At 40.1% G+C, this 16,983-nt stretch overlaps 1 non-coding gene across 1 annotated transcript; it reads left to right on the top strand.

Annotated features, from left to right (window-relative positions):
* Positions 1 to 595: 595 nt before the first annotated feature.
* On the top strand, positions 596 to 667 carry TRNAY-GUA (transfer RNA tyrosine (anticodon GUA)). Its single transcript has one exon. It is a non-coding gene; the product is annotated as a tRNA-Tyr (tRNA).
* The last annotated feature ends 16,316 nt before the right edge of the window (positions 668 to 16,983 follow it).

Below are 16,983 nucleotides of genomic sequence, written 5' to 3'. Positions count from 1 at the left end.
TTCAGTTCCTAAACGAGGTCCAGAAAGGAATTAGCCAGATTTACCATCAAAGTTGTGTATGTGTAGTGAGGGAGAGGAGATGCTTTGGGGAAATATGTCAGTGAGATGGTGACATGAGCTGGATCTTGAGATATGAGTGTATATTAATTAAGGAGGAAAAAGTGAAAGGAGGAAGAGGAAACAATTAGGCTTTTTTTTTTTTTTTTTTTTTTTTTTGCCTAGGAAGCAATGAGGCACTTTTGTGCCTCTGAAGCCCATTTCTCAACTCTCCATAGTGGTGGTAAGGAGACAGGGCTGGGGAGACAGGTTGACAAAGCCCTGTACACCAAGCTGTGCCGTCTTAAACATATACTATCAGCTCACAGTTGTTCTACCATCAATAACACCACCTGGGAAGTTATTAAAAATGCTCATTAGAAGGCCTATCTGAAATCTACTAATTCAGAAATTCTGGGAGTATGGCCCAACAATCTGTATTTCACCAAGCCTTCTAGGTGATTGAAACGTACTAAACTTTGAGAACCACTGGGCTAAGAGAAGCCCCTAAGTGGCACTGAGATGGTGATAATATGTTCAAATTTGTATTTTATGAGATTCCCTAGTGGCTCAGATGGTAAAGCGTCTGCCCGTAATGCAGGAGACCCGGGTTCGATTCCTGGGTTGGGAAGATCCCCTTGAGAAGGAAATGGCAACCCACTCCAGTATTCTTGCCTAGAAAATCCCATGGATGGAGAAGCCTGGTGGGCTACAGTCCATGGGGTCTCAAAGAGTCGGACACAACTGAGTGACTTCACTTTCACTTTTCAAGAGAAGCTCCTAAGTGGCATTGAGATGGTGATAATATGTTCAAATCTGTATTTTAAAAAACAATTATGCTAGTGAAATTTGATTATAGGGAGATAAAATGAGCAGAGGGGCTATTTATGAGTACATGTTGACCAGCACAAGACCAAGAAGACATGCTGATATGAGATATCAGAAAAGAAAAAGATAAACGGAGAAGTTCTGAGGGATGTTTAAGGAGGAAGAGTCAATGGGATCTTGAGCAGAAATATTAAGTAGGCTGTTGGGTATGTGAGCATGGAGCTCTAAAATGAGTCCTGGGCTGAAAATGGAGATGGGGAAGTCTTTAGCTATTTTAGGTGACTGACAGCATATGAGTAGGACAGTGTGTTGGATAAAAAGAGAGGATAAGCCCTGTAATGCTTTAGGTTCTCTTATCGGCCAGGCAGAAAAGGAAGCACCTTCACAAGTATTTGGTGAGGTTAGAGGAGAACCAGGAGACTGTGTGGTCCTCGACACCAAAAGGAGAGAGAATTCCCAGGAGGAAGGTACTAGTCACCGGTGCCAAATTATGGAAAGATGAAAGCCCAGGAGAAGGTTTTATTTTGATTTTAGGAAATCATTGGCAGCCTTGGTCAAGACTGTTTCTTCAGTGCAGAGAAGATAATTTTTCTTGAATCTTTGGTCCAGCAAGGACAACAAACTTCTCATTGTAGACAAAGGTGCCAGTTTTATATATTTCTAAAATCACTGAAGTGGGTAAGAGGCCAATGTTCAGCATTCATGTGAAATTGCCAGTGGAACCAAGTAACACAGAGAAGGTTTCAGGTCTTGAGAAGAGAGGATATGATTTCTCCTAGATAGAAAAGAGTGGAGTGGAGGTACTGGAAAGGGAGATGAAGGGATGACTGAGACTTGCATCTTCACCAGGCAGTGCTAATATCCTAGCAAACTGAACATGAGACATCAGTCCTTGAGTCACAGCAAGAGACATGAGAGGTATCAGTAGTTGGGGCTTCAAGCTGGTAAGAGTTGAAAAAGCAGCCTCTGCATACATAGAGAAGGATGTTTCAAGGTGAAAGCAGGAATAATCACTTTTTAATTTGCTTGTCTTATTCCCAATGTGCAAAGGTAAGACTCTTATCACTTCTCTAACAAGCATTCAAAACCATGGGATAAAGATAACATAGGTCCACTAGCCTCTGACGTTGACTTCCACGGCTCAGGATGTTAGGTTTAAATTGAATCTGAAATGTTCACTCTAGTCCAAACCTGAAAGGCATGTGTGACTGGAAGAGTTGGATGGCCAGGTAGTTTGGGCTTTGTTGTACTTGTACCTTTGGCCCAAGATGGCTGAGGTCACTAACTGGAGTTAAACAGTGCCTGCATTTTTTTTTCTTTAATGAACTATCAAAACATATTGTGCTTAAATTTTTGAAGTAAATATTCTGAAGAAAGAAACACCTCTCGTTGATTGCAAAGGAAAACCATGATTTTTATTTTAGAGTGCCCTTTTAGCCTCTAATAGCTTGTACCTACTGCCCTCACTCCCAACAAGGGCAGAGATCAAGTCAGTTAACAACCTGAGATGAAATAAAATATCCAAAGACAGTTCTCTGGCTTCTTATTTTTAGGACTGGGTTAGAAAGAAACTTGTCCCTGGAGTTTGGGAGAATTAGTTCATGATACCCAATAGCACTGAACATTTAATTGGGTTCTGGTCTAATTCTGGGTGTCTGAGACAGATTCTATTTAATAATTTAGGCTCCATTATTTTAGGATTGAATTGAAATGACCTTTGAATATCTGGGGTATATATTTCCTAGAAAATCCCCATATCTTAGAGCTTCAAACGTTCATACTTGTCACACCATACCATTTGGCTCATATTTGACAATAAAGCATATTTTTCATTTGTCATTTTCCCCTGCCATTTCTGTCTAACTAGCATAAGTGAAAATATACAAGTGCCAAGTCACACAGTCTATTCCTCTTCTTAAGAAATTACTTCTGTGGTGGAAAAATCATATTCATTTAGTTCAAAGAGAATATCTGGATTATAGAGAAGTCTGGGGGAAAGAATCCAGAGGAAATTTTGCCAACTTTTTATTTTGCCAAGAAATTAGTAACAAAGAGGATATATTTGTAGAAAACAGTTTTGTAGATTTCTAAAATCATTCAAATGATTATGAGGCAAATGTGCATATGAAATGACAATCTTAAATAGACATACCTCAGTTTTGAAGAATGCATTTATTATCTGACTTGAAGTGCTTATACATAAAAGGTCTTTAGTTTATATTTGACATATGTATCATATTATAAGGCTAAAAATGGGCTCTACAGACAAATAAATGAAATGATTAATAAAATTACTAAGTGGCAGTACAATTGTTTCTTACCATTTGGTTTGATAGTATTCTTCCCCAAATTCAATTCAGCCAATAAACACTGTGCTTACCTGGTGGCTCAGATGGTAAAGAATCTGCCTATAATGCAGGAGACTTGGGTTCAATCCCTGGGTCAGTAAGATCCGTGGGGTCGCAGAGAGTAGGACACAGCTGAGGAACTAACAGTTTCACTTTCTTCTATACAATAGATTCTACACTTTATTATTGCAACTTTGGCTACAAACAAAACTGAATGGCCCCAGCCTTCAATACGTATGCAGCTTAATAAAAATGACAGACAGTAAGCAAGTAATTATGAGTATGACAGTTGTCATGAAAAACAAAAATACAATATAATGAATGGCATTGTAGACTATCCTGATTTGGGGGCCAGGGCTTCTTGGAGAAAAGCAAATTTAGACTTATACTTGAAGAATGCCCAAATGGGATAATCAGACTTGTCTTCAGTTTAGTTCAGTTCAGTCACTCAGTCATGTCCGACTCTTTGTGACCCCTTGAATCACAGTACGCCAGGCCTCCCTGTCCATCACCAACTCCTGGAGTTTACTCAAACTCATGTCCGTCGAGTTGGTGATGCCATCCAGCCATCTCATCCTCTGTCATCCCGTTCTCCTGCCCCAATCCCTCCCAGCATCAGAGTCTTTTCCATTGAGTCAACTCTTTGCATGAAGTGACCAAATTACTGGAGTTTCAGCTTCAGCATCAGTCCTTCCAATGAACACCCAGGACTGAGCTCCTTTGGAATGGACTGGTTGGATCTCCTTGCAGTCCAAGGGACTCTCAAGAGTCTTCTCCAACACCAAAGTTCAAAAGCATAAATTCTTCGATGCTCAGCTTTCTTCACAGTCCAACTCTCACATCCATACATGACCACTGGAAAAACCATAGCTTTGACCAGATGGACCTTTGTTGGAAAAGTAATGTCTCTGCTTTTTAAGATGCTGTCTAGGTTGGTCATAACTTTCCTTCCAAGGAATAAGCGTCTTTTAATTTCATGGCTGCAATCACCATCTGCAGTGATTTTGGAGCCCCCCAAAATAAAGTCTGACACTGTTTCCACTGTTTCGACATCTATTTCCCGTGAAGTGATGGGACCAGATGCCATGATCTTCGTTTTCTGAATGTTGAGCTTTAAGCCAACTTTTTCACTCTCCTCTTTCACTTTCATCAAGCGGCTTTTTAGTTCCTCTTCTCTTTCTGCAGAAGGGTTGTCTTAGGTATGTCTAAAACCAGTAGGTGAGGATGATGAATAGTGATAAGCCACAAATGATAAAGAGACCAATGTGACTGGGACATAGGGTGCTAATCAGAGTGCTGAAAGATGAGGCTTTGAGAGTAGACAGGAGCCAAGTGTGAAGGACAGTATAAGCTGTGAGCAAGAGTTGTGATTTCACCTAAGGCCTGGGGGAAGAAATTGTTGGGTTTTAAGTCATGGACATTTGTGATTATACCTGTATTACAAAGGGTCTGTAGATAACAGAACAGAAAAGGGTTGGAGAAGAACTGGAGAAAAAATTGCAGTACTGGCTTATATACCCTACAGTGGTCCTGCAAGGGGAAATAGCTACTTGGATGAGGGCAGTGGCAAGTGGGTATGTAGGTATGGGGACGGGTCTGAGAGATTAACAAACTGTAGAAGCAACAGTCTTGATTGATCATGAGTGTGTGTGTGTTCGGTAGCACCACTGAGAAAAAGGAAGGAACTTTTCCTAAGTTTATGACTTGAGAAACTAGGTAGAAGACAGTGATCTTTAGCAAATATTACAGAGTTTCTGATAGATTCCAGTGAGAATGAATTTGATTTTCTGTTATAGTATTGAATGACACAACCCACAAAAGAAAGCACATTTAAAATATGCATCATTGTATTATAATCCCCTAAATATCCTCATGTACAATGTAGTATATAAGGAATATTACTCCCACATGATTTTTTTCATGGATCAATTTATATAAATTAAAATTATTTTATTGAACTTTCCAGTTAATTGCAGAGTATTATATTATTGCAGTGAGATAAAAGGCTAACAACAGACACACAATTTTAAATATTGCTCAAATTATTTAAATTATACATTCCTCTAAATGAATCTTGGGACCCTCTCTCAAAGTCTCCTGTTTTTTTTTTTTTCCTAGCACTTCTCTTCAGCCTCTAGTGAGCAGAAAGAGTAGCCCTCTTCTCTCTGATCACTTTGTTTTTTCTCTAGGATGCTTCCTTCCCCCAGGGATTGAACCGGGGTCTTCTACATTGCAGGTGGATTCTTTACCAACTGAGCTATCAGGGAAGCCTCTAGGAAGCTTAGCTTCCAACATCATCATCTTTTTCTCTCCAATGCCCTTCTCTTTTTCTCTCTTTCATCCCCTTCCAAGTTAATGACCTTCCATGTGTTCAGGACCCTCATGATCTTTCCCCTGGAGGAACTTTTGTACCACAAACCACCCAACACATCCAAAGCAGAACCCAAGTCTCTGCTGCATTAGAATCAGTCGCCCCCTCCCACAACCCTCGAGCCTCTGACTCTTCCCTGACTTCCATTTAAATCCCTTGGAAGCCTTAAACTTCTCTTCTAATATAGTTAATGGAAGTGGGTAACATGAGTCGGGCACTTACTAACACTCTTTGCTCAGCGTTTCACAGACATGAAGTCATCTGTTTGCCCACCAACACCGTGCAGCTGCTGTGGTGAGCAACCCTATTATACAGGGGAAGAAACTGAGGTTTGGAATGGGCACACAACCCATAGTGTCACACAGTTAACACATGAGAAAATATGAACATTAAACAGTGTTGTTCAGACTCTCAAAGCCCCATGTATTTATATGCTCTCATCCACTCCAATAAAAGGCCTTTTACCACTTGACTGGTAAGTTATTGAGTCATACTAGTTTGTTTAGATATTTCAGGTGAACTCATCCTTCCCAATGTCACTCCTAAAGTTCTGGGTCAGGTCTTTACACAACACCCAGGGATGAATATAAAAACCTTTCCACCTAGCGCAAGCATCCTTTGCTTTGAGGCATTCAGTGTATTGATGTCTGAATAATTGTTTTAGATGATCACTTTTATAGCTACTTTCTTATATAAGTTTTTAAAAATAGCCGTGCCCTAGGTAGGCCACACTTCACATAATCAAACAAGTCTTCTACCCGCATTTCTAGGCACAGTCCCCATCTATTAATAAAGTATTTATTCTGCAAATTGCTCTATGCTATAATTGCCTTCTCTGCAAATTCCACTCTGTTCACTGGCAGCTGCTGTCTAGATGGATATCTGATCCAAGGATAGCCCATCTACAGGCCTTTAAGGGAAGGAATGAATCCAAAGAATGTCATGGAACCACTTTCTCTCTCGAGATTTGACTGGCCACGTTAGACGAGTCATTGCAGAGGAAGTAGGGGAATCTTCATAAAAAGATTCATCAGAGAATGTGACCATGTTGTTATGAGATGGAAGCATAATTAACTCATCGCTTTAGAGCCTTGGAGCCTGAACCACACTCTGATATGGGGATCTGGTTTCTGTGAAGCCAGGTCGACTGTGGTTTCTCTTCTCTGATGGTTCTTGTGTGTGTGTGTGTGTGTGTGTGTGTGTGTGTGTGTGTGCGTGTGGTTTGTTTTTTTTAAAGATCTTGTCCACCATTGCCATTATTTCTGTGTTTACTGCTAAAAAAACAAGTCCATGTTTGAAGAAATTGAGTAAAGAAGTGTTTATTTTTTCCCTAAAGGAGCCCAGCATAGGATCTTTGCTTTTTATCACATTAAGTCACATAATAACTGCTGACAGCTCTTATGTGCACCTCATATGTCAGGGACAGTGCTAAATTCAAATGCATTGTCTTGTTTAGTCCTCATAATCTTAAAAAAATTTTTTTTCATCTTCATTAACAGATAAAGCAACTCAGGCACAGAGAAGTTTAGTGGTTGGTCCAAGGTCACTCACCTAATAAATGGCAGAGCTAGGATTTGAGCTCTGGTCTCTGTGATTCTATTACTCACATTGTTAGCATATTCTATAACTCCTCTATGTAGTTGTAAGGATTTCACAATTTCCTGACATAGAACTTTGTGCTCACTTGTTCTTCTGTTCTTATGAAAATGACATCCTTATCACTGTCCCACTGAAAAATCAGTTTTATTTTCTTCACTGCTTTTTTGTTTTGGGGGGCTTTTTTTGGGAGAGGTGCCATTTGCCCTTTCACTTACATGCTCTTCTGGGCTCATCTAATTAAATCCTAAATTTTCTTGAGTATTCTGCCTCAATCTTCTTTAAAATTTTCTAAATCCATACCACTTTTTCCACAAGATCACATGATTTTATATTGTTGAATTTCCACTCTATTGTTCAACACCACTTCAGGGTAAGTAGGTCTTTTCTCCCCAGTTAAGTTAATTTGGTATCTGGAGTCACATATTTTCCTTTCTATTTCTATGAAAACACCTTTGCAGTTCTGAGGTCATTGTAGGCAGTACCATATCAAATGCTGTTTGATTATAAGAGAGTAAATATATTACATAATATGTATAAAGTATATTTTACACTGAGTTTTACCCTGATAGATTAGGGAATTAGGAGTAATTTCAATTCACCTTTAAAGTGATTTTTGTCGCTTGACAATTAAATGACTGTTTCTTTGTTCTTGGTCGGAAATCCATGATTGTCATCTGATGGACACCCTCCTTTATTTTCAGCTCACTGCAGAAATCTTCACTTCTGGCTCCTGGCTTATCATAACTATATTGCTCTGGTCACTGTGATTCAGGAATGGAAAAACCCAGTCAAGGGAAATGAAAGGCAAGGAGAATTTCTGGAACCATTGAAAGAAAGGTGTGGCTCTTGTCTCCTTGATCTTTTTTTTTTTTTTTATGATTTTTTTGATGTGGACCACTTTTAAATCTTTATTGAATTTGTTACAAAATTGCTTCAGTTTTATGTTTTGGTTTTTTGGCCCCAAGGCACATGAGATCTTAACTCCCCGACCATGGATCGAACCCACAGTCCCTACATTGGAAAGCAAAGTCTTAACCACTGGACCTCCAGGGAAGCGCTTGTCTCCTTGATCTTATGAGTAGCGAAGAGTATGCAAGCCAAAAGCTATGGGAGGCCACAGGAAGAGTCTGAAAACAAACCTTTGAGAGAAGCCAGGTCCAGATGAATGTGTTCTTGGATCAAATGTAATAAAAACCTGCTCTAGTCACTTCTGATACCTGACTCAATAGAGTTCTTTTTTTCTCTTGTTAATTTATGCTGAGATTTGTGTCACATGTAATCATAAGAGATCTGACTCACCTTTTACCAAATAAGGAAGAGATTAAAATGTTCATTGCCTATTTCTTACAAAACAAAGTAAACTTGACATATTCTACTCACCCTGTAATATGTAGTCACTGCTTCCCCCAGCCTACCATAACCATAAATTATAAAAAGGATCAAGTAGGGACTTCTCTGGTGGTCCAGTGGTTGAGACTCGGTGCTCCCAGTGCAGAGGCCTCGGGTTTGATCCCTGGTCAGGAAACTGGATCTCGCATGCTGCAACTAAAGATCCTGTATGCTTCAACGAAGATCCCATGTGCTGCAGCTAAGACTAGGTGCAGCCAAAATAAATAAATATTACCCAAATAAATTTAAAACATTAAAGGAAGGTCTATTAATAGGTATATACAAAAACAAAATCCTGATTCTGCTAATTGTACATTGTTAGGAGAGAGCAAATTAGCCAATATACGATGCTAAGGCTCTCTCACCACACGTTTTGTAAATAACTAAGTAACAGCTGAGATCACTTCTAGCACTGCACAGGCGCGTCCAAGGTACTTGCTAGGTCACAGGTTGTGTGCTGTGCCAGTATATGAGCTCCACCGAAAGGAAACGGGGGTATTATTGCTGTGTTACAGCTGTGTCCATTGGGTCAGCCATGAGAGGAGAGAATATAGTGTGGTCTGCTGTTCCGTCTGCTGTGCCAGCCACTAGAGAATAAACGTGCCTGCAGTTCCTGCGGCTCCTCAAGTCTCCTTCCAGCCTCTAAGCTCACGCCTTGCCTACTCTGGGTTCAGCGGACAGTGTGGAAAATGTGAACAGTGAGACAGCTGATGTCACGAACAGGATGAAGAGCAGTACAATTGGCGTAGTCTGCAGGATGCCCAGCAGGTAGAGGAGCCTGAGGCTCCACTGGATGGGGGAAGCCAGTGGCCACCATATAGCATGTGGTATTGTGTGGCTGTGATCCTCTCGGCTTGGCCTCCGGTGGAAGACTGGGAGGTGGTGGACAGTTCACTGGATAGCACTGAAAAGATGTTAGAGGCGGTGAGCTCCCGTTTGCCAAACACGGCGGCACAGATTGCTGCTGGCACCATGGGGTGGATTTTCCTGACTGCCCTGAGGCGAATATGGATAATGCTCTCTGTGATGCCACGTCAGGGCACAGTGTGCAGAGAAGCTTAGAAGAACTAAAGAAATGGATATTGACATTAGAGCAAGAACCCTGTAGCCCTGAAGGACCCAGCATCTCTGACAGAGAGGCAGTAAGTGATGGTGATGATGAAAGTTATGAGACCACGGGTCCCTCTTTGGTAGCGAGGCCGCTGTGTAGCAGAAAGTGAAGCATGAGCAGGTTATGGCCTGGGGTGGGGGGCATCCTCAAGCAGTTTTGGTAAACACAAGGGGAACTTTTGGCAGCTTGGCTTTTGCGACTCTGGGACACAGCGCCTTTCGCAGGCCTTTCCTGAGAGAAGTAGAGGGATGGCATGTGAGATGCCATTTTGAAAGTGTGAAGACTCCAAAGGGTGACTGAGCTGGCAGAGGCCCCATCCAGGTTACGTGGATGCAAATGTGGGCTGATTTATGGGGAAAGTGAAAAAAAAAAAAAAAAAAAGTGAAAGTCACTCAGTCATGTCTGATTCTTTGCGATCTCATGGACTGCCCATCAGCCTTCTCTGTCCATGAAATTCTCCAGAAAAGAATACTGGAATGGATAGCCATTTCCTTCTGCAGGGGATCTTCCCGATCCAGGGGTCGAACGTGGGTCTCCTGCATTGCAGGCAGATTCTTTACCATCTGAGCTAATGGGGATAGCCCGATTTATGTGAAGGTGTACTGTAAAGGTTGTGTCCCTTCTTGCAGATTTATAACAATGTATACTGTAAAGGTTATGCCCTGTGTGGATGACTGTGCTGTAAAGACTGTGTCCTGTGATGCAGATTGTACTGTAAACGCCGTGTCCTCAGATTTAAAGTGTAATCGTGGGCGGGCTGTGAATGCTGCAAGAAAACACTGTCTTTGAAGGGGTGGGCCCGGTGCCTGTAGGGGGTTTTGTGAGTAAAAGACCCTGAATGGGGCCTGAGCTGGCAGGGGTCCCATCTCAATTATGCGGATGCAAATGTGGGCTGATTTGTACAAAGGTAATACTGAAAAGGCTGTCCTGTGAGGTAGATTTAATAGAACAATGTACTGTAAAAGCTGTGTCCTGTGATATAGATTTAATAGAACAGCGTACTGTAAAGGCTGTGTCCTGTGATGTATATTTAGAACAGTGTACTGTAAAGGCTGTGTCCTGTGATATAGATTTAATAGAACAGCGTACTGTAAAGGCTGTGTCCTGTGATGTAGATGTAATTGAACCATGTACTCTAAAGGCTGTGTCCTGTGATGTGGATTTAATAGAAGAGTGTATAAAGGCTGTGTCCTGTGATGTGCTAGTAACCTCTGATTCTCTTGCAGACTTAGAACAGTGTGAAAGCATTTGTAATCATATGGGTGTGCTGTTAATGTCACAAAAATCCCCTTCTTGAAGAGGTGGGCCCGATGCCTTTCGGGGGGTGCTGGTTGTGGGTCCTTAATAGGAAACTCCACAGGATGAAGTTGCCCCTGTAGAGGCTTTCCTGCAATTTCACAAGAACAGATTGTGGACTGGACTTGCCCATGGAAGATAAAGGCACTCTGCATGCAGTGGGTGGCTCTTCTAGCCCTGTAAAAGCAAGGACTGAAGCATGAGTTCCAGGTGATAACCTGGTGCTGGGTTTTGCTATGTGTTGGAGATGTAACTATTTGTTGTTGTAGCTACTGCTGTGGCAAGATGTAAATCTGAAGGTCAGTGTTACTGGCCAAGGGAATATCATAGAAGACAGACTGTACATAGAATGTGAGGCAAGAGATCCTGACATGGTGGAGTGCTGGGAGAGCCAATTAGCCAAGATGGCTTTTTCAGGCTCTCTCGCCCCATGTTTTGTGAATAATTATGTTAACATCTGAGATCACTTATAGCACTATGCAGGAGCATCACAAGGTACTTGCTTAGTCAGTTTGTGTGCTGTACGTATATATGAGCTCCACCCAAAGAAAGCGGGGTCATTACTGCTGGCTCATGGCTGTGTCCGTTGGACCAGCCATGGGAGGAGAGGGTGTAGCCTGTCTGCTGCTACAGCTGCTGAGCCAGCCAGGAGAGAGGTTGCCTCTGGTTATCTTGTGTTAAGTCTGCTGCTACGGCTGCCATGCCAGCAAGAAGAGAATAAGCTGAGTTCCTATAGCTCCTTGAGTCTCCTGCTAGCCTCTTAGCTCACACCTTGCCTACCCTGGGTTCAACAAACAGTGCAAACAGTGTTAACAGCAAGACGGTCGATGTCACAAACAAAATGAAGAATGATACATACATCTTAAAGAATCTGTTTTGTTTTACTTAAGTCAGATATGTACCTACTTCTCCCTACTCTGTGTGCTTTGTCTTGGTAGAGGTAAATAGTATCTGTCATTTATTTGTTTTATTTAATTTTTATTTTATACTACAGTGTAGTTGATGGAGAAGGAAATGGCAACCCACTCCAGTACTCTTTCCTGGAAAATTCCATGGACTGAGGAGCCTGGTAGGCTACAGTCCATGGGGTTGCAAAGAGTTGGACACGACTGAGCAACTTCACTTCACATAGTTGATTATGTTCTGGTAAGTTTCAAATGAATGGCAAAGTCATTCAGTTATACCTATATCCATTCTTTTTCAGATGATTTTTTCATATTGGTTAATATAGATTGAGTGGAGCTCCCAGCGCAATACAGTAGATCCTTGTTGATAGATCTATTTCATATATAATAATGTGCTTATATTCCAAACTCCTAATTGACCTTTCCCTTTCGGTAACCATGTTTGTTTACTGTGTCTGTGATTCTATTTCTGTTTTACGATTAAGTTCGTCTGAATCATTTGTTTAGATTCCACATATAAGTGATATTATATTTGTCTTTCTCTGATTTCGCATAGGATGGTGAGCTCTAGGTCCATCCATGTTGCTGCAAATGGCATTATTTTATTCTTTCTTTATGACAGTAATATTTTTAATAGCCAATACATGGAGGTAACCTAAATGTTTATCCACAGAGGAATGGATAAAGAAGATGTGATATACATACATTTATATATACACACACACACACAGTGGAATATTATTCAGGTAGTATCTGTCTGAAATAAGAATGTTAGGGTTAAAAGTCTTGCTAATTCACCTGGATTAGACAGGACTGTTTAGGCATAACTCTATAAGAGGTGCCCTACATATCTGTAGACTGGTTCTAGAAGTCCTCAGGGCAAAACAGACCCAAATTGAGCAACACATAGCAATTGAGTTTTGAAATACCAAACTTCTTAAATTTCTTTGTCCGAAGATAATTGAAAGGTTTCTAGCTCAAATACTCTGCTGCTTTATTTGGCAGTAAGCTGATACAGTCCTTCTCACACAGAATTATCAACAGGCACTACACTACAATAATTATTTGTAGTATTTGGTGAGCTTAAATCACCAGAGAGATTCAGAATTAGCAAGATATTAATCTCTAACTGCACAAGATTACCATTAGTTTTATCTTTCAAAGTGTTATGGTATATAAAGACAGTCACATAGTTTCAATTTAAACGTCAAGTCATCATTTTATTATAACTGAGTCTTGCTCTTACTTGGGACTTTATAGAGAAAACATTGAGAAATACTAGTGTTAGTCTGCTGTGATTATGATAAATACTGTATCATTCAGGAAACAGTTTTGAATTGATATTTTTATTGGTAGATCTAGTACATGTGGAGAAAATTGCATGTCTGTTAGAATGTTTTAAACTGTAGTTAAAATAATACCACATTGAAAGTGATTTAAACAATTAGGATTTACTGTCTAAGAGAAAAAGAAGTTCAGAGTTTGCAAGCCTTGAATTTTACCTTCTAGAAAAGCAGTGTTAGGGTCGTCTCATCTTCTATTTTTGGTGAGTTGGCTTTAGTTTTCAGGCGTCTTCTCTCATGACTACAAAGTAATCTCTAGGTAACAAGCATATCCTCAGACAACACATTCAAAGGCAAAAAGAGGTGTTTTTGTTTGTTTGTTTGTTTTTGTTTTTAAAATGGGGATGAAAACCTTTCCCAGAAGCCCCCCAGCAGACTTACAACAAGGTACCCTTAACCAGTGCTGGCTTACAAATCCATAACCAGGCTGGAAGGAAGGACCAGGAAGTAAGAATCTTATATTTTCAACATCTACAGTGGGGAGAGAGCAAGGAAAATAAGCAGGAGAACCACCCATGTCTTATCTTGGCAATGATTCTGCCATGTGATAACTTTGTAAAGAGGCAAAAATTTAGCAGCAATGGCAGCAGCTGTTGGCCAAACAAAGTAGTATATTAGAATCCCACGTTAAATGAAGATTGATGGATTTTCCTTTGTTGGGGAGAGTCATGGGGAAAGGAACTGTCCACTCAAATCCTTCTCTCTCTCTTTCTCTTTTCTGAGTCATTTTTATCTAACATCTAAGACTCTACCCAGAGAGTGAGTCTCTATGCTAAAGAAAACCCTTCCTACTGCTGTCAATAAAGGAGCATTTTGCATTACAATGGATACTACTCTCTTAAATAAATGGACATGCTTCTTTTTCATTCACTGTAAAGTTTTCCCTTTATGCTCTTGCTGTTGTCAAAGGCCTATGTGTGTTTTATAAATGGAGTTCTAGACTATTGTGTTGTGATGAAGTCTTTAAGAATAAGAAAGTTTTCTAAATTCAAGAGGCTATAATTATGTTGTTTGAAATGATTCCTGGACAGGCTTCTCATTTCAGTAGTTTTGTTTTATTTTTAAGCCTGAAAAGGTAAATTCACACACACACACACACACACACAACAAAACAAACACAAAATTCTAAAAAACAGGTAGGCCAAAGACTATTTAAATTTGGTATAAATACTGAATGTTTTCTTTCTCCTTTTATCTTTGTTCATCATGGAATGTTCTGTTTGCTTCTTTTTAACATGTAAAATTTAATTAACATTCACTGAGTTCCTAACATAGAGAACTCATCATATTAAGCCCTGTGGGAATACAGCTAAAATATGCTTATTATAAGCAACTTATCATCTATAAATTAGATCAATATGTAAATGAGTATTTTGCTAAGTGTCAGCCATGTACTTTTACCTGAAGTTTAAACACTTACTATGGAAAGTCAAGTCTCTGCAGGATCTGGGCAGGTTTTGTGGAGGGCTTGTCTGTAAGTTTACTTTTCAAGATGGACAAATGAAAAGAAATAAGATGCTTGTCTGGAAAATCCCATGGACGGAGGAGCCTGGTAGGCTGCAGTCCATGGGGTCGCGAAGAGTCCCACACGACTGAGCGACTTCACTTTCACTTTTCACTTTCATGCATTGGAGAAGGAAATGGCAACCCACTCCACTATTCTTGCCTGGAGAATCCCAGAGACGGGGGAGCCTGGTGGGCTGCCGTCTACGGGGTCGCACAGAGTCGGACACGACTGACGCGACAGCAGCAGCAGCAGCAGCAGCAGCAGCAGCAGCAGCAGCACAGAGTGTGGGATCTAAATAAGAGGGAAGGTGTAGTATGAGGTTAGGAAATGTGGAGCAGTTAGATGCATTGGACTATAGGGTCAATTTGGATTAAAGCAGAGAAGGGACCTGAGAAAGTAGACTTGAGCTAGACTGAAAGACACATGAAGGAATATGGAAGCAACAGATTGTTCCTGGTCAAGGCATGAGCTACTCTAAACTTTAGAACAGTGGTTCCCAACCATTTTGGCACCAGGGACCAGTTTTTTGGAAGACAATTTTTCCACAGACCAGAGTAGGCGTGGGGGGGTTGAAGGGATGGTTTGGGGATGTTTTAGGCATGTTACAGTTATTGTTCACTTTATTTCTATTGTTATTACATCAGCCCCTTCCTCAGATCATCAGGCGTTAGATCTCAGAGGTTGAGGAGCCCTGCTTAGAACTTACATGCCTCTGCTTGTAAATCACTGGTATTTGTTGAATACTATGTTCTGGTCAACATTCTAAGTACTTCAGACACACTAACTCATATCATCCTCACAAAACCCTATTAATCACTTATTAAATGTATGTTCATTTTGTGTATCAAGAAATTTAGACACAGAGAAGTTAAACAATTTGCCCAGGGTCACACTCTTAACTACCACCTCTTTGGATGGGAAGAAAAACAGGTATTTCTTCTTGGTACACATCATTATTTTCATATTTCTATTAAAATTGAAAAGGTCACACATCAAAGTAAATTATTTTATTTTTGAATTTGTATGATGGCTTACTGTCCCTTGAGTGTGAGGATGAGATGGTTGGATGGCATCACTGACTCAATGGACATGAGTTTGAGTAAACTCTGGAAGTTGATGATAGACCGGGAGGCGTGGTATGCTGCAGTCCATGGGGTTACAAAGAGTTGGACACGACTGAGCAGCTGAACTGAACTGATGGCTTACTGTAACAAATTTACGATATAAACTTCAATTCCTGTAATTCTCTGGACAGGACAGGAAGAAATCTCATAGAAAAGTTAAAAGTAATAATAATGCATTAATAATCATAATCTTTCATCTGGAAGAAAAGTTTGAAGCCATTTAGGGTATTACCACATTTATAATATTTATGATTTAAAACAAAAAGAAAAGGCTTTAAAATAATTCATTTAGTAATTCATGGGACATTAGAATTTAAAGGGACTGTGATCATCAGCTAGGCTAGTTTCAATTTGGCTGCCATCAGATGTGATATTATTTGGCCTCCACAGTGATTCCTTCTCTGATTTAATTGAATAACTTGCCAATTTCAAAAAATATTGGGAAATTTAGCCTGAATATATCTATTTCCAGCACCTCATAAAAAGTGGAATGCAAGACAACAGTGACCCCATATTTCTATGGTAATAAGCATAGCTGAGTAGAGGCTGGTTGGTTGAGGCTGGTCCTGTAAAGACTGGCTAGTCATAGACAGTGCATTACTTTTCTATTGCAACATAACAAATAATACCCACTTATTAACTCACATGTCAGTATCACATGTCAATAGGTCAAAAGTTCATCAGCATGAGTGTTTTTTCTGCTAAGGGTTTCACAAGACCACGCTCAAGGGACAGTTAGTCATACGACTTAAATGTGTCAGGGTTTAAAGCTAATCCCAATTTATTTATTTACACAGTGATGGGAATATTCTTGCCAACCTTCTTGCATTCTCAAGACAGTTGATTTAATTTTTACTTTGGGTATTGCCCTTTTGATTCTCGTTTTCTATACCAACTCCATATTAACTGACATTTATCATTTTCCATATGCCCATAACTTCTGTTTGGTTAAAATCGAATTTATAAGCCTGAAAAAAAATTCTGTTTCTTTTCTGTGACATCCCTTATTTTTACTTGATCATCTCTGAGTAAATTTGATACTGGGTTTCCCAGTATAATCTATTTCCCTTATTTCCAAACTCATTTTACTCCTCTCACTAAATTAAACATGCAGTAATTGACAACA

This window comes from Budorcas taxicolor, chromosome 1 (assembly GCF_023091745.1).
Source record: "Budorcas taxicolor isolate Tak-1 chromosome 1, Takin1.1, whole genome shotgun sequence".
Taxonomy (NCBI): Eukaryota; Metazoa; Chordata; class Mammalia; order Artiodactyla; family Bovidae; genus Budorcas; species Budorcas taxicolor.
This window is presented reverse-complemented; position numbering and strand designations above follow the sequence as displayed.